Source organism: Callorhinus ursinus, unplaced genomic scaffold, assembly GCF_003265705.2.
Source record: "Callorhinus ursinus isolate GAN/ISIS: 27379988/994484 unplaced genomic scaffold, GSC_fseal_2.0 scaffold16, whole genome shotgun sequence".
Classification (NCBI taxonomy): domain Eukaryota; kingdom Metazoa; phylum Chordata; class Mammalia; order Carnivora; family Otariidae; genus Callorhinus; species Callorhinus ursinus.
The window spans coordinates 9544547-9562248 of NW_027397078.1; the positions used below are offsets into that span (position 1 = coordinate 9544547).

The 17702-nt window shown below is 50.9% G+C and overlaps 1 long non-coding RNA gene across 1 annotated transcript; it reads left to right on the forward strand.

Annotated features, from left to right (window-relative positions):
• Positions 1–916: 916 nt before the first annotated feature.
• LOC141374312 (uncharacterized) lies at positions 917–16568 on the forward strand. Its single transcript, XR_012381090.1, has 4 exons — positions 917–1388; positions 8638–8959; positions 14770–14901; positions 15439–16568. It is a non-coding gene; the product is annotated as an uncharacterized lncRNA (long non-coding RNA).
• The last annotated feature ends 1134 nt before the right edge of the window (positions 16569–17702 follow it).

Sequence of the window (17702 nt, forward strand, 5' to 3'; positions counted from 1 at the left end):
ATTTAATAGCACAAGACTGTTGTGGGGCCTCAAGCTACCGGGAAGAGAAGTGTTTGCAAATCTGTGGTTTGGAGAAAGCTGCGCTCAAAACAACAATTCAGATCTTAATTTACAGCCTGCGGATTTGCAGGGAAGAGGATTTCTGGTAAGATGGCAATTAATGGGGCTTTATCCCAAAGCCTAGTTCATTTCCTGCCTTTTAACTCCTTTGCTGCTGTCTCTTGGAGCCACTGCTTCGGCTGGCAAAATCATTTCACGAATGAGCTAGAGCGCTCATTCATTCATTCATTGAACAAACATCTGCAAAACAAAGACCACGGACAAGGGTGGTACCAGGTTCCTGGAATGACAGATGAATACCACTTCGGTCCCTTGAAGACCCTTTCAGTCCTTGAGGAATGGTGAGCCCAGTGGGGAGAGGCGGGCGGTATAAACACAGGCGCCTGCCACGTACGTAGCATGACAGATGCTACGAAAGAGATGGACAAAGGAATACTGGTTTTGCAAACAACTGAGTGTTCAAGGATCAAATCTCAGCCCGAAGACACTGGCTTTCCTTGGCCTGCCGGACATTTAAAAAACAAATGTATCCAACATTTAGACACTGAAGGATTTCACAAAATAAGTCATGCTGCTTGGCTTCTCCGGAATCATTTGAAGAGCAGGCAATTTGGAGACAACAGTATCGCAGCTGATGCTGAGTAGTGGCTGCCCCCTTTCGATGGGACTTGTCCTGTCCGGCCGGAGACAGTGCCCCAGACGGCCATGACGCGCATCTGTGTCCTTTCTCACCCCATCTCCCCTGGCAGCTGGCTGCATTTGGGCTTGCAACTCTTGGAATCGAGAACAGTGGGGCGAGGGGCAGAGATGAGACGAGTTGACTTCGCTGCGGGGAGGGGGGTGTCTATGTGTTGCTGTGAGGGTGAGTGACTCAGCCATGCTCGCGAGCTCCTCTGTGAGCTGGTCTCTCTCTCTCTCTCTCTCTCTTTTTTCCTGGCTGTTTCCAGTAGCCGCTTCCGGCACCCCAAGCTTCTGCTTCCCATGACCACTGGCACTTCTGGGAATAAGCCCTGTTGTTTTGTGCCTCAGGAGCTGTGCTGTTCCGCTCCAGTAGCCGCGAGCCACGTGTGCATATTCAAGTTTCCGTTAGAATGACTCAAAATGAAATAAAACTTAAAATCCTGTTTCTCAGTTGCACCAGCCACATTTCAAGTGCTCATTAGGAATCGACTACTGTCTTGGACAGTGCAGATACAGAGCATTATCATCGTCACAGAAAGTCCTGGTGGACAGCGCTGCTCTGGGGTTTTGCTGAAATCGACACTCTCTTCTGCGGAGGAAATCTCACACCTTGCCTGCAAGCAGCCATCCTTCTTTTTAGAGACCATGTAAGCATCCCCCCTTCTTTGGAAGCCTCCCCAGACATTTCCTTCTAGGTGGACTGGTCCAAAGCCGTCTTTCTGTCCCCAGTGTTTCTCCCTTACGAACCTGTCACGGCACAGAGCACACCTGCTTTTGACATCTGCGAGCTCCTTTCGGTTGGGACTATGTTATTCATGGCTTGTTTCAGCCGGAACTTAGACCAGAGGTAGTTCCATTGGCACATGGTAGATGCTCAGCCAACGTCTGGGGAATGAATGAGGGCATGGCATTCCAGGCAGTGGGAAGGGCATGGTACTGGGGCTGGGACCTTGATTGAAGAAGCAAGAGCTAGGGGAGATAGGGAGCGAGACAGGACCATTCACTGATGATCAGTCTAGTGGTCAGGAGCTTGGGGGCAGGGCTGCTGGGGCTCAGACTCAGCCACCCCCAGCGGAGCACCTGCGGTCCCAGACCTGTCAGCGAGGCAAGGATGCCAGAGAACTCTTTCTACAAGCTCAGCCTCAGGTAGAATGCACATTCACAGCAATTTCCAGCTCGAGCGAGCTGTTACTGCAAACCTCTAAGAAGTCAGTGTCTCGCAACATTGAGCAATGAGCAGCCAGCCTTGTGGGGATGAACTCGGAGTCCTTATTTATCAACTCGTTTTTTTTTCCCTTTGCCTTCTCTGTTTCCTGGTCTGTCTCACGGGCTCATTCCTGCCAACCCGCTGACCCTCGCTCCCCACCAAACACAGGCAACTTATACCACCAGTGTTTATACCTCAAGGTATCTGGGCTTTTCAGGCAAAAGAATTATGAAAAATAGCACAGAGCAGAAACACCTATTTAAAAGAGGAATTTATAATTAAAAATGATGAGAAATGGTAGGATGTGCCTCTGTAACTCTGCTTCATGTGGGCAGGGATTCAGGCATTTTTCCTTATGAGAAGGAGTTCTAGTCAGTGCTGGGTCCTAGAACCCGTGTCGGTGAAGGTGATGGTGGTGATGGCTGGGGTATAAAGGTAGAGAGCTAGGAAGGGGTATGTTTGTGTGTGTGTGAACTTGGGCACACTTTGGGGCTTTTCATCTTGAAACTGCAATTTTCCCAAATTTGGCTAGGGACAAAAAGTAATAGGCATTTCTGTTCAAATGCAGTGTGTGTTGCCTTTGATTGGGTTTCATGGAAACACAGCTTGAGATGGAGATACGTAGCAGAAGGTTTTTTATTAAATAAGCTTTATTGAACTATGATTTACATTCTGTAAAGTTCACCTGCTTCAAGCATACAGTTCAAAGATTTTTAGTAAATTCGCCAAGTTGTGCAACCAACACCACAATCCAACTTTAAAACATTTCCATCACCCCAAGAAACACCTTGCATCCATTAGCAGGTACTGCCCATTTCTGCCTCCAACCCCAGACAATCATTAATCTGTTTCCTGTCTCTATAGAATTTTCCTTTTCTGGATATTTCATATAAGTGGAATTATACAGTATGTGGTCTTTGTGTCTGGTTTCTTTTAAGCTTCATCCACGCTGTAACACGTATCAGGGTCTTTTTCCGTTTTATGGCTGGATAATATTCCATCATATGGATATACCACAGTGTATTTATCTATTTATCTGTTGCTGGGTAGTTGGGTTATTTTCCCTGTGTGGCTGTTACGAATAATGCTGTTACAGACGACTCATGTATAAGTCTTTGTGTAGGCATATGTTTTCATTTCTCGTGGGAGTGGAATTGTTTGGTTGTGGGTTTGATTTGCACTTCCCTAGTGACTAATGATGTTGGACATCTCTCCATGTGCTTACTAGCCATTTACATATCCTCTCTGATGAAATGGCTTTTTAAAATTGTTTACCTATTTTTTAAAAATTGGATTGTCTATATTCTTATTATTAACTTTTAAGAGTTTTTTAAAAAATCTATTTTCTGGAGGCAAGACCTTTATCAGATACAGGATTTGCACATATTTTCTCCTAGTCTGTGGCTGGACTTTTCATTCTCTTAATGGTGGTTTTTGAAGTGCAACAGGTTTTGAAATTTGGTGTCGTTTAATTGAAAAGTTTTTTATTTTATGGATTGCGCTTTTGGTGTCCTATCCTAAGTCTAAACCAAGGGCACAAAGATTTTATCATATGTTTTCCTCTGGAAGTTTATAGTTTTAGCTCTAGCATTTGGAACTATGATCCATTTTGAGTTAATTTTTGTGTATGGTGAGAGGTAAAGCTCCAAATTAATTTGTTTTTGCATGTGTATATCCAGTCGTCCCAGCATCATTTATTGAGAAGATAGATTATCCCCTCCCACTGAACAGTCTTGGCACCACTGTTGAAAAATTAATTAGCCATAAATGTAAGGGTTTCTTTCTGGACTCTGAATTCTGTTTCATTGGTCTGTATGTTTATGGTTATGCTAGTAACACACGATCTCGATTACTATAGCTTTGTAGTATGTTTTAAATCAGGGAGTATGAGTCTTCCACTTTCATTCTTCTTTTCAAAATTGTCTTGGCTTTTTTGGTTCCTGCGCATCTTCATATAAATACAAAGATCAGCTTGTCAGCTTCTGTGTGCAGAAGGTTGATTGGGAGTGTCTCGAAAGGTGTACCTGTGCGGGGGGGGGGGGCAGTGGGGGAGGCAGGATGGGGAAGCTGACCTGTAAAGCAGTTGCACCTGAAGCTCCAGCAGATATAGGGAACGTTGGAGCTGGGACGGCCCATCAGAATTGTCCCCAGTTGAAGTGAGGGGCCAGGCCCCTGTAGTTTGTATCAGCCAGGGGTGTCTGAGGGCCATCTCCTGGGAGAGGAACATAAACTGGGGCAGGGCAGTTTCTTTTGACTGAGGGCAGTGCCCAGTGAAAGACACAGCCATGAGCAGTCAGCAGCTGACATTCCCAGCCACTGAGGGGTGAGTGTGTTGGCCCTGACATGGACTGTCTGTCCCACGTCCACCATGTCCACCAAGTCTATCCTTACACTGCTCCTATTCATTTGCTTCTTAGGTAAGCGTGCCCCATTTGGGAAGACCCTCTCCAGGCTTCTGAATGGTCTTATTTCCTGGGAAACTTACAGAAGAAGGGTCAGTTGATCTTGTGGCCTCAACTGATATTCATCATTCCCCACCCCTATCATTTACTTGAGACTCCCCTCACGCTTAGCTGACACCCCTGCTGGTCTAGGCAGTTTTCCTGCTGGGGGGAGTCACACTCTCATTATATACGGGCCCAGGCCTCTGGTTACCACGCTTTTCTCAGGCTATGGCTGCCACATTCATCCGTTTACCATTAAAACTGGATGTGGGAGCACCAAGATGAGATTGTAGTGGAGGGACTTACGTGCTAGATGGGCCAACCCCCGAGTTCTAGGACACGAAGACGCTGGTGCTTCTGCATGCCTGGGCTGTCCACAGTCAGCACTGCCCCTGCTGGTGCACTGGGCCTTCCCGATCTCTCCCACCGACTTCTGCTCCCACTGGTGACAGGGGTGGGAGACAGGAGGTCCAGAGGCATGCGGAGCTGCAGCCAGTCGTCTCCAGTAGGAACTCATAAGGAACCCGCCTCACAGAATCCAGAACATTCTCCACCTGACCCAGAAAGTCAGTGCTTCTGTGAAAGTGAAATAAAACTAAGCGACAACCATGACCCAAACCTTACTTTGATTTTTAAAACTTCAAATCAATCACCTGGGTTGCATCAAGGGTTGCATAGTACCGGTAAAGTTCTGTCCTCGGCCTCAGGTGGAAAAGAAAGCACTCTGCAGCTTACTTTCCAGCTCTTGAGGGCTGTAGTTTCCGGTAGCAGTTGGCAAACCGCGGCCCACAAGACAGATCTGGCCGATGGTAGGGACAGAGACCATGTGGCCCAGGAAGCTGACAATGTCTACTGTCCGGTCCTCTGCAGAAAAAGGTCACCAGCTTCTGGCTCAGGAGGCTAGGCGTGCAACTAATCAGATAGCAGCTGCTATAACAAACAAATCGGAAGTCTCAGTGGCTTCATGCTTGAAACAATAAAGGATGACCTTCTTGTTTAGGTCACAGCCGAATGCGGCTGGGGGGCTGTGCCCCACACAATCATGCAGGGAGCCGCTGTAGGGGATGCTACAGTATTAGGTCCTTTCTCTGTCCCCCTTTATCAGGCTGGTGCCCCCGTCCCGCAACTGTTGTAAATGTTGGCTGCTAATCGCTTACCCTCGCATCATGATCCAGCTGTTTGCCCTGAGCTGACAGGCAGCCACTCTACCCCGAAAGGATAGACAGCCCCCGGGGGCGGAGGAGCCCACAGCCAATGACCAACTAGCCCAGGGTACAGACCCCTGGCTCGGCTCCTTGGCCTCCAGCGGACACAGCTCCAGAGCTCCCTAGGGGATCTGAGGCTAAACTTGATCTCAAGTGACCCGTTTGCTTAGATTCTTCCCTTGCCTTAGCCTGCCCCTCTCACTCCTCTGCTGATTTCACCTGGGAGCTTTCTGTCACTAAATCCCACACATAGGAACTGTCCTATGGAGCTCTGCTTTTAGGGAAACTGACCTAGCTCCTAACGGGTAGCTGTGCCGTCTGCAAAACATGCCTTCAAGGTCAGTCCGGCATTATCCGGCTAGCAGACAGGAGAGAGAGAGAGAGAGAGAGAGAGAGAGAGAGAGAGAGGGAAAGGGAGAGAGAGAGAGAGAGAGAGAAAGAAGACACCCTCATTCTGAACTATTTCAGCCCCTGTGCTCACATTGGATGAGTGAAAGCTAGTCTCTCATCAAGATGAAAGGTGGCTTCAAAATTAGTTTAACTGTGCACCCAGGAAGAGGAACCAGTTTTGGTGAGCATCTGGCCCGTCTCTGCCCCAAGGCATCTGTCTGAAACGATTGCGGAGTGAAATCTCCGATCCAGACGGCACTGCAGAGTGGGTCACACGGCAGAACACGATTACGTTCTCCATGAGTGGAGGGGCCATGGAGGCCCCCACTTCCTCATGGCATCCCTGTCCATGCCTCTGTCCCCTGCTCCCCTTTCAGGGCAGTGACCGGCAGAGACTCATCTCCCCAGGTTCTCACCGGTGCCATGCATGGGGCATAAAAGGAACGGAATAAATGCTTGGCGAATAAGACCGCCGTGGGCCAGGGCAGTCCCGCAGAGGGCAGGGAATCAGCATGGACCTTGGAGTGGCGGAGTGGCTTTGGAGAGGCGTGGCGGGTGGCTGGGAGGCATCAACCCCGGGCAGGGAGAATCGTTCCAGGCAGAGGGGCAGCTGATTCTCAAAGATGAGCTCCCTGAGTAAGCAGAGCCTCCAGGGCACAAATCTACCCCTCTATGGCTTGCGCGTTCTCTCCCCGATGCGCAGCAGCCATACCTCCAAGACCTCCCAATAAACAGCTCCCTCAACTGGGAGCAACCGCAAGTGCTCGGATAGAATTAAAGTTGATCCCGCTCCTAAGGTTGTCTTGGTGGCCTCTCTCCCCAGTGCTGCGCTCCACATTCTTAGTCTGTGTTAGTCTCTCTGCCAGCTCATTAGTTTCTGAGTCTGGATGTTTCTTGGCTTAATAATCAGCAGCCCCCTTGGCTAGGGGCCTGCCTGGCTCTCATTAGCAGTTCCAGTCCTTGTAGAGATCACAGGGAACCCCCACAGAAGTCATATTTGTAAGTATCTGCTGGAATGATAACAACAAGACCATACAGAAAGGGAACGGGAACACGGTAATTAAAAACATCGCCTGGTCGCCAATGATGGCTTGCCCTTAATGAATGGCATTAAGACAAGATTCAAAGGAGATTTAGGTTTGTGTTGAGAGCTAGCAAGGGGGTTGAGTAGGTTCTTAATGCAAACCAGGCGCTTTGGGGTTAACTCCGGCATTATCTTCTTCAGGATCTTGTACTTAATTTCACCAAAACCTCTGCACATGTTGTCTTATTTGTCAGCGACAACTTGCCACGCATTCCGTATGTCAGGTATCACAATTTGCGTGGTTGGGGATCAGCTCACATTTGTCTAACTATTGGCAACATGTTTTCATTGCCGTCTTGGAAATTCCTGGTGGAAAAAGTCCTACTGCCTTGGAGATGTCTCCTCTGTATATTCTCAGAAACAGAGCAATAGACAAGGACACTTGGACAAAAAGGGCAACTTTCCCTGATTGCCAAGTGAAATACAACTTTGTTATTGAAGTCTCTTGCTCCGCCTTTGGAAAAGCTGGGATTACATGTTCTTTTCTCCAGTGTATTAAAAAAAAAGTAAGACGCTGGCTTCAAATTAATCTGCAGGACTTTGAACTAAAATGAGGTTCCTTTCTCACACAGAAACACTAGAAAACAACACAGCAGGCCGCCAGAGGCCGGGGTAGGGGAAATCAGAAGGGCCGTAGTTACTGCAAGGAGGAGCTTTGCTTGGCCATACTGTCCCATTTCTCAAACCCGGGTTCCCCGGCCCTGGCCTCTGTCAGCCCGCCAGAGGTGACTCACTCTCCAGGATGTCTTGGGGGACCATACCTGGTGCCTCACAGTCAATGTACCTCTTGGAGTTCCTGAGGAAGATTCAGATTCGGGGTTACTCTGTCTTTGCCTCGGCTACTTGTCACTTTCTTAGGTATGGGCCACCGGGAAAGACGAAGCAAGGTCCAGTTTGCTGTCATTTTGAACAGACACATCTGCCTGAAGGGGGTTTTGAAAGGAGAATGAAGGAGAAAGAAGATTCTAGAACGTTGCACGGTCATGGGTTGTAATGTAGTACCCACTGTTCTCATTTGAGCTCAGAGCTGGTCCTACCAGGCTTGTTCGGGGACAATTTGAGCCACGATTATCTTCTTGGGTGGCCCACAGGTCCCTGCTTGCCCTAAAGAAAGCCCCTCAGGAGTCACCATTCATGAACCTCACTTCTTCACCCCCTTCCCCTTAAATAAAAACTGGGGTGGAGAACCTCTGTCTTCTGTTCACTGAGGAGTGGGCTGTGGGACTTTGGGGTGTGTGGGCAGTAGGAGTCCGCCGGAATCCCCCCTCTGGCCTTGTTAAGCTCTCTGTGACTCTCCTGCCAGCATTTTTCCGCCCCCGTGATGCCTGTGCCCATCACCCCCCAGCAATGGAGTGGACGGGTAAGGGGACGGGGCGGGGGGCGGGGTCAGCGAGGCTTCAGGAAGGCGGGGAGGAGGGAAGGAGGCCGCGAATCACATGCTTTCAGTTCCAGCCTCCCTCCTCCTACCCGGTGGCCGGGTGGCAGTGTTCTTAATGATAATTTTTAAAAGTGTCAGGCCTCTGCTCATTTGCAAATCATTGTGTCTAATTTGCATACCACATCCAGGAGGCCCCCCGCTCTGCCTATGGAAAATGGAACACGGTATAAATAAGATAAATGGATTAGGTCAGCTGACTGCAACCGAAGCCACGGCCGACCCATGGGCACCGGGCGCACCAACTACAGAGGAGGTTTGTCAATCAGGCAATTTATTCTGATCCTGGAAGTGGAGAAGCCGGTTGAGCACGCACGCACGCACGCACGCAGACTCGCCGACCACCCCTGCGGGGAAATCGGCCGTCGGCCAGTCCCCGCACGGGGCCCCCCGTGGAGGTGAGGGGAAGCTCGGGGACAGCGCCTGGCCTCAGGGACCATCGTGAGAAACAAGGTTTGTGCCTGCGGACCGTGGGCGGCCGGCCAATCGAGAGCCGGTCTCCTTGAACTTGCTAACTTAGTGAGAGGACATTGTGTTCGAAGGAGGGGGCTGGGGTTCGTGCAGGCTTTCTCACCTGGGCCTGTCCTCAGAGGCCCTGCCACCCCGGGGCCACAGGGAGTCTTGGCTCCTTCTCAGCTGGAGGCAGTTGTCCTGGCAGCTAGCCTCTCGCTCCGGCTCCTGCCCACCTGCCAACCGCCCTTCTTCAGCCTGACGCCCGAGTCTCCGCGGCTGCCCCACACCTCTGCGGGCCGCGGGCCACCCGTCACAGCAGCGCCATCCAGGCCAGTAGCAGGCGCCTCGTCCTTTTTATCAGCACAACCGAGGAAGCCAGGCCCGGGAGGCGGGCTGCCACCATGGGATTATGACGATGGGATACGTGTACCCTTTGCAATTAGTTAATGGCTTGGCTATGTGGGGTAGGCTTCTTTGGCCTTCTGTTTTGGGATTAATGACCTAGGATGACAGATGGAAACTTAAAACTGCGCAGGAAAGGAAAACAAGCCTGGGGTGGGGGGAGAAGTGGGAAAAGTGGTCCAACTCCTGGGTGGGGGGGAGGGCTGGGGTGGCTGTGGGGAGACAGAAGATGGCATTGAGTCCGTGAGCAGGGAAGGGGTTTGGTCCAGGAAGCATCCCAGCGTTTGCTTTAGGAGCTGGGATATTACAGAAGCGATAGGCAGGTGCGGGAGCGTGCGCATACAGGCGGGCTGGGGCATGTCACATGTGATTGCGAGTGTGTGCCTTTATACGTGTGTGTGCAGGTGCATGTGTGTGCTCGTGGGGTGAGTGAGTGTGTGTGTGTGTGTGTGTGTGTGTGTGTGTCTGTCTGTGTCGTATGCCTGGTATGTGTTTGTGCATGCTGTGTCTGTGGTATGTGTTTCTGTGGAGTGTGCAAGTGTGGGGTGTGTGTGGATGTACGTGTGCCCAGGCTGGGTCTGGGCACGCAGAGGCTAGGCAGGCTCTGACGAGGGGTCGAACCCCTGGGCCCCTCTGGGCAGGCCACCCTCTGGACTCAGGGCCCCTTTCTGTCTACCAGGGGGCCATCCATGTGTTGCCTCTCTCTCTCCCAGCCTCCTGGGGCAGCCCACTGCCCTCTCCCCATGGTGGGGCACCCTCCTTCTCCTGCCCAGCCTGGGGTTCAGGATGAGCCACAGTCTCACCTCTTCCTTCTCCCCCCTAGAAGGAGCACTTTTTCCCGCAGAAACTTCTGGCGTCAGGGTTTCCAGGCCAATCAGAAATGGGAGAAAAGATGGGAGGGGAGGGGCGGTAACTACCATGTGGCAAAAGAGGGGGATATTCATGATCAGGAAAAAGATTGGGGGAGTGACCCAGAACAACACAAGTAGACACTTCGGAAAGGGTCAGGGGTTCTCAAGAATCTAACAACACCTGCGCCTTTGGGGCGGGGATTACGCGGGAGGGAGGGGCTTAGTCCCAGGGGGAGGGGCTTAACAGGTGGCCTCTCCAGTGGGGGGCGGAGGCTGCCAGTAGCTGGGAGCCGCCATAGTGCCCCCAGGACACAGGTGCTTTCATGCCCTCTCTCAGCTACAGAGGCAGGGCTTTAAGCCCTATATCGGGGTCTCCCGTGACTCGCTGGCCCCGCTCCTCCTCAGAGGCCTGGGTGTGCGCAGCTGGCCTGGGCCGGCAGCGCTGGCGGGATGGGTGCGTTTGGAGACCTCCCCGCCGGAAGGGAGCTATAGGGGAGGAAACATTATTTTCCCTCTAATCATTCTAGGTTCTTGGCTGAGATCCAGCCCCCGCCCCCCGTAATAAAAGACTACAGGAGGAAAACAAACAGACGTTTGATAATATGCATGCCTTCCATGTACATGGGAGACACCCGGGAAAACTGACTAACTCCAAACTGGCCTTAGCCACGCCTTAAATACCATCTCCAGCTAAAGACCAGAGAAGATGTTGGGGGAGGGGAGGCCAGTTCTGGAAGGTTTCCCGTCAAAGCACAGTAAACAGGGTAAGGGTGTTAGGCAGATTTAGGTCATTGCCTTCATCATGGATAAGAGTTTCTAGAGATTTCCTTGTCATCGTCCTCTTCCTGGTACAGAGAGGGAGACACCCTTACAAATGGAGAGTTCCCTTGTACATGGAAATGTCTCTACAAAAGGGTAGCTTCTACTTGGTTTCAGAGCTTCTCCTGTGTCTACTGTTTCTTAAAGATCATCAGCCTAAAATAATCCTGATGCCAAAGAGGCGTATTTTGGGGTGGCAGAATCTGCTCCCCCACAGGGCCAATTGTAAACACTTGCATCCTAAAATTCACAATAATGGAAGCCAGAGGGGTCCAACCTCAGCTTCATGATAGTGACAGTGGAGGTGGGGAATTCTCTGAGCCGGTCGCCTAACCCTCGGGGTGTCCCCCCAACCGGCTGGAGTTGTGAGTCTTCTTAACCCTGGGGACACACACCCTAGATGCCATGCATCCTGCTTGGCAGGGGCTGATCAGGCTCCATCTCCTTCCACCCCGGGAACCATGAGAAGACTGATCCCTTTTTGGATGGAGCAAGTTTGCCCTTTTGTTGGTGACCACCTTAGGAATTCCCAAGTGGAAAATGCTTTCTCCCAAGCCCCGTTTCAGGCAGGGCTCTTCAGGTTGCTTGAGGGAAAAACCCAATTAAAAGGAGCTGATGCAAAACAGGCAATTTTAGTTTTATATACCTGGGGTAGTTTGGGGTTTAGGCATGGCTGGATCCAGGGGCACACACCGTAATGTCAGCTCTCTCTCTCTCTTTCATTCTCTCCCATTATTCTTGCCTCTGCTTCTCCCTGCACTGCGGTCATTCTCTGTTGCTGCTCATAGCTCTCTCTGGGTAGAACAGGAAGTTCCTGCCTTCACAGCCTCCCAGTTTAGCCACCTCATGGAAACAGAGCTCGTTCCCCTGCAGTTATGTGCTTGTAAATGTTTCAACGATTGGCTCTTCGAATAAAAAAGCTCTGATTTGTAGCATTTGCTGATTTCTCCATGGCACCTGTATTCCCACGGGTGGGCAATTTCAAGTCACCCGAGAGTTGCGCATCTTTGGCTCTCCTAAGCTCCTGCTCCGGGATCTGCACACCGGTGCCAGGAAATCAGTCTGATTGCCCCTGTCTGGAGTTCAGACCCAGCCCAGGACTGAGCCCCGTGTCCAGGGGAAAGGCTGTGCTGATTGGCCGGGACTTGGTCTCTTGTGGCTCTGTGGCTGGGGCTGGGGAGGGGGCACAGGATGGTGAGCCCAAGAGCCAAACTGTAACTGCAGGGAATAGGGGTGGGAACCACCAGGAGAAGCCCCCCCCACCCCCCGCAACAGCATGCTCTCCCCGGAGGCCTTTCCCCGCTGCTGACGCTCTGTGGGGCGCCTCATATGTGACTCTAGCCGCTGCTTAGTGACAATGGAAGACAGGAGCTTCTGGCAGAGTGACAGTCTCCAAGCAGGAAACTGAGGCACGGCATGGGTCAGACAAGGAGCCGGGTGAGAACAAGAAGTGGGGGAGCAGCTCTCCGATGGGTCCTAGCCCACCGGGGGACCCAGGAAGGGGGCATGGTTGACCCAGTTTGGCGGGGACCCAGCTGCCTTCTGTGTTCATTTCCCCTAAAACAAAGATGTCAGGGGAAGCCGCGGACTGGCAGGGCTGCCTGCAGAGAGGCAATGTCGCGTGACCAGGAGTTGTGACCTCCTGGCCCGTGCACAGGATGTCGCATGGCCCCGAGGAGTGGTTGACTCATCTTCCCCTAGGAAACGGGCCAGGCATCCAGGTGCAGCTAATCAGTGTGTGAGTGTGTGTGTGTGTGTGTGTGTGTGTGTGTGTGTGTGTGTGTGAGTGAACTGGCCTGCCGGGCAGGCAGGGCAGGGAGCTTTAACAAGGATCAGGCAGAAGACGAGGTCTGGAGGGAGCAAGGGCAGGGCGCGTGAGGGCCAGGTGAGGGCAGCCCGGCCGCGGGGTCCGGGCCCTGGGGCTGTCAGCTGAGGGCAGCTGCAGATGGCTGTCCGTGGTCCTGCGGGCCGTGGAGCTGTCCCGGGGTCCAGGAAGAGCCGGTTCAATGCTAAGTACAGGCGAAGGGGCAGCTGCTTTTCAGAGATGCCGTGTTATAAAGCAGCGGATCTCCAAGTGTGGTCCTCAGATGGGCAGCATCAACATCATGTGGGAACGGGTTAGAAATGCCAATTCTCAGGCCCCACCTTGGCCACTTTGGGGGTGGATTTGCAGGTCTGCTCCCGCAGGAGAACCACAGTTGTCCAGAAACAGCTGATGCTTAGCAGGGTCTCAAGAGCCAACATCACGGTAGAGGTGTGTGCTCTTTGTCCTCCAAGACCCATCCTTCACTACTTTCCACGACGTTCTGTGTCCCAGAGCCCCAGCTCTGTGGACTGACGTCACCAGGCTTCTTGCCAGCTGATGTTCATTTGGGCTTGGCCAGTGGCGAGCAACAGATTGCAGGTGAGAGGAGGGAGAGGTCAGGGTGTTTCTCCTTCGCCCCCTCCCTGCTACGAGGAAGCCTGTGTCCATCCTCCCCCCTCTCCCACCCCCAGCACTGCAGCTCCTGCTCGAGGTCCACCTCCCCCTGGGCTCTCCTATCACGCCGTTCCCTCTCCTTGTCCCTAAGAGTGGTAAAGGCTTCCAGCCGCTCCTAGTTTCTGGGTACCTCGGCATCCCTGCGTGGTTCCTGTCACCTGCCGGCACCTCTACATCAAAGTCTGTTTATCTGCCTCTCCTGGCAGCACCTGACAGAGAGCAAGTAGGGCATAAACAGATGCCACCGGCTGCTGCCAGGGCTGATGCTGTCACCAGCGGGCCTTCTGGAGATGACAATCCATTCCTCTGCTGCCCCAAGGAGAGGAGAAGGGACTCTGATAGGCACAGCTCCCACTAGCTACAGGGAATGTTCTCAGTGCTAGTGTCCTTCAACCCTTTCCCCAGCCCACCATCGTAGGTAGGTACTGGTTAAAGATTTTATTTATTTATTTGAGAGAGAGAGAGAGAGAGAGAGAGAGAGAGAGAGAACGAGTGAGCAGGGGGAGGAGCAGAGGGAAAGGGAGAGAATCACTAGCAGACTCCCCGCTGAGCGCAGAGCCCAACTCGGGACTTGATCCCATGACCCTGAGATCATGAACTGAGTAGAAACCAAGAGCCAGACGCTTCCCCGACTGAGCCACCCAGGCGCCCTTGTAATTTCCAATTTAACAACAATGAAGTGAAGGCTCCAGTTCTGACAACTGGTAGACCTGGAGTCAGGATTGGAATTCATGTCTGCCCGGTTCCTAAGTCTGCATTTCCCACACTACAGAGTGCCTCCACCTAGATTACAACAAATGCCTGGAATCTTCTGACGGGAAAGATGATGCTCTTGGGATAGATACAGACCAAAAGGACCAGGGGCATTCTGAGGTGCTACAAAGAAGATGCTTCTCCTGAACACTGGTCAGCTGGTTTTGTTGGTATTGGCAGGGACTGGGGAGGGCACATCCACTGAGGTCCTCTAGGGCCTAGTCACTTAATCTATACTATCTAGAGTAATTATCAAGGGAATCCAACGAGAGAGAGATTATTACCCATTTCACAGATGAGAAAGTCGAAGCTCAGAAAGGTGAAGTCATTTTTCTAACAGCAACCCCCTCCCCCAGCCCCCGGGGCTTTTCCCTGTTTAAAATTCTTTTTTTCATGACACTTACCAATATCTGACATTATATCTTTTATTGGTTTAGCATCTGTCTATTACCCACTAGAATGTAACTCCAGGATCAGCTATTTTTTTGGTCTATTTTTTTCCACAGCTGTATCCCTGGAACTAGAAGGATGCCTGGCACATAGCAGGTGCTCAAGAAATCGTTATTGGATGTGCCGATGAAGGTACGAGATAGAGCCAGTAAACTGCAAATGGGGGATCGGAATCCAAGACTCAGAAGGCAAGTTTTTAGTCTTCTGCCTTCTCATCACTCTGCTTACCCCCAAACTGATACTTAGACCTGTACATTTACTGAGCATTGACTGTGCGTCTGGCTCTATTGTTGGTGTGTTTGCCAGCACACCTGTGATACATGTTCTTTATGTTCTTCTAGAACTTAAATTGTTTTTCCTAAAATATTTCAGAGTAGAATTTCTTTTTTCTAATTGATTTTCATGTGGTTATACCCGCTGTGCATGTTGGGTGGTGTTTTCGCTTCTGTAACCCCCCCCAAAGGTAAGCCCCTGCCCGTACCCATGTGTCTCAGATCTCATGGGGACCCTTGCCCTGATGGCAGCCACTGCCCTGACCTACTACTTCAGGCATAGCTCAGTGCTGCCCAGCTCATTTTCCTTAAATGTCCATAAGGGGAGGGGCCCTGTCTGTGTAGCAAACGTATAATGGGTACTCAATAAACCATGTCCAAAAATGACTTAATAACATATATTATTGAATGATCACAGTGACATTATGCATTATTATCATGCGCCTTTTGTAGATGGGGCAACTGAGGCCCAGTGAGTGAACCAGAAGCCTGCCGACTTCCTGGCCCCCGTCTTCAACCTCCAGCATAGACTCTCTACACATTTTGAAAATTTTGGTTTAAGATTGGATCAAAGGATCCCAGCAATTTCTTTCTACTCCAGTGTGGCGTTGGAACCACCTTCCAATGTAACTAGCTGATGGCAGCTTTTGGTACAAGAGGCTCTCAACTGGAGAAAATAAAAAACACAACTCGGCAACTCATTTGTAGAAATAGATGCTCCTAGCCCTCCCACACTGGCCAGACGCAGGGGGGCAGCCCGGGGAATGGGAAGTGGCCACCTTCGGCTTGAGGACTTTGCTGGAACATGCTGCAGATTGGGCCACCTGCCATGTGGCCACTTCAGCTGTGAAAAGGTGCTGCCCACCTCTTGAGTTCAGATGTGGGACACTGGTTCCATCTCCTCACACCACCTGGGCAGAATTGCGGTGAGCCAAAAGTTCGGGGGCCGAGGGCAGAACAGAGTGCTAAATTCTTGCCTCTGTCACAAACAATATGTGTCTCCATCACCACCCTGGTCATTTGAGGAAGGATGAAACTTAAAACCACCAAACCTCTTTACGGAGGGCCTTAAGGAGACCCAATAAATTAAAGTCAGAATCTATCAGTTGAGTGAATTAGGGTATAATTCCTCACATTCCACTGTAGCGGGTCTAATCTCAGGTTTTCTTTAATTGACAAAGCTTACCACTCCCACTCCACCCACCCGCCATTAAAAATATAATTGCTCATTTATTCATTCGACATTGACTAAGCTCTTATTAGATGACGGGCACTGGGCTAGGTGCTGAGGATTCAAAAATGAAAGAAAATGTAATTTACACCATTTAAAAAAAGATATCTCTGATGGTTAATTGTAGGTGTCAACTTGAATGACCACGGGATACCCAAATGTGTGGTCAAGCATGATTCTGGGGGGCACCTGGCTGGCTCAGTCATTAAGCGTCTGCCTTCGGCTCAGGTCAGGATCCCAGGGTCCTGGGATCGAGCCCCGCATCGGGCTCCTTGCTCAGCAGGAAGCCTGCTTCTCCCTCTCCCACTCCCCCTGCTTGTGTTCCCTCTCTCGCTGTCTCTCTCTCTCTCTCTCTCTCTGTCAAATAAATAAATAAAAATCTTAAAACAACAACAACAACAACATGATTCTGGGTGTCTCTGTGGGGGTGTTTCTGGATGAGATTGACATTTAAATCAGTAAACTTTGGCTAATCCTTCCTAATGTGGGCGGGCCATACCAAAATAGTTGAAGGTCTGAATAGAAGAAGATTAGCTTCCTCGAGCAAGAGAGGATTTTATAGCAGGTGGCCTTGAACTTCATCTGCAACACTGGCTTTTTCTGCCGGATGGCCTTCAAATTGGAACATTGTCTCTCCCCAGGTCTCCAGCCTGTGGCCCCACCTTACAGATTTGACTAGGCAGTCTCCATAATCACACCAGCCAATTCTTCATATGAGAGGTACAGTTCCCCAAACTCAAGCCAATCCTACTGCAGGGCAGCCATTCTGTACAAGATGACCCTATCCCTGCCACAGCCTATTGGCCCAAGGTTAGGCACCTGCCTGATTGGGTCAAGCAGAGCTGTTTTTAATCTGGAAGAGGAGCAAGCATCAGGTCAGCCGATGGGAGAAGAAGAAGTAAAGCTCAGGAGCCACTGGTAACCGTGTTCCCACCCTGGGAAGAAAGCCAGGCAGTAGCAAGAGAGGGCAATGAAGAGGAAGTGGAAAGCCAAGGTGACAAGCTGGGGGATCGAGAGTGGTCCCTCCCTCCAGCTGTTCCTGGGCCTGACCATATTCCTCTTTCATGGGACACTCCAGTATTCTTGTCATCAATCTTCCTTTTTTTTTTTTGCTTAACATAGGTCAAGTTGGTTTGTCACTTTCAACCAAATCATTTTTTAGACCGAAGGGAAAACAGAAATGAGAGTAAAAAATGAAGCTAAGGTTAAGGTTAGTGGATGAACTTGAGGCTCTGTGGCTCTGCAGACATATGATAGAACGGGGCCACATGCTTAGCCCTGCGCTTTCCAGAGGCCAGCCCAAAGCGGGAGACGTCATAGATAAGATTCAGTGTCCACACAAATCAAAAGAAACCAACTGGTCAGAAGCAACACACATGGTAGATTAATACGGAGACCAGACAGAGATTTCTCTGGGGTCTTTTTAGAGGGAGCACTAGGCAATTTGACAGTACCCCTCAAAGTCTGGGCCAGCATCAGCACCTTG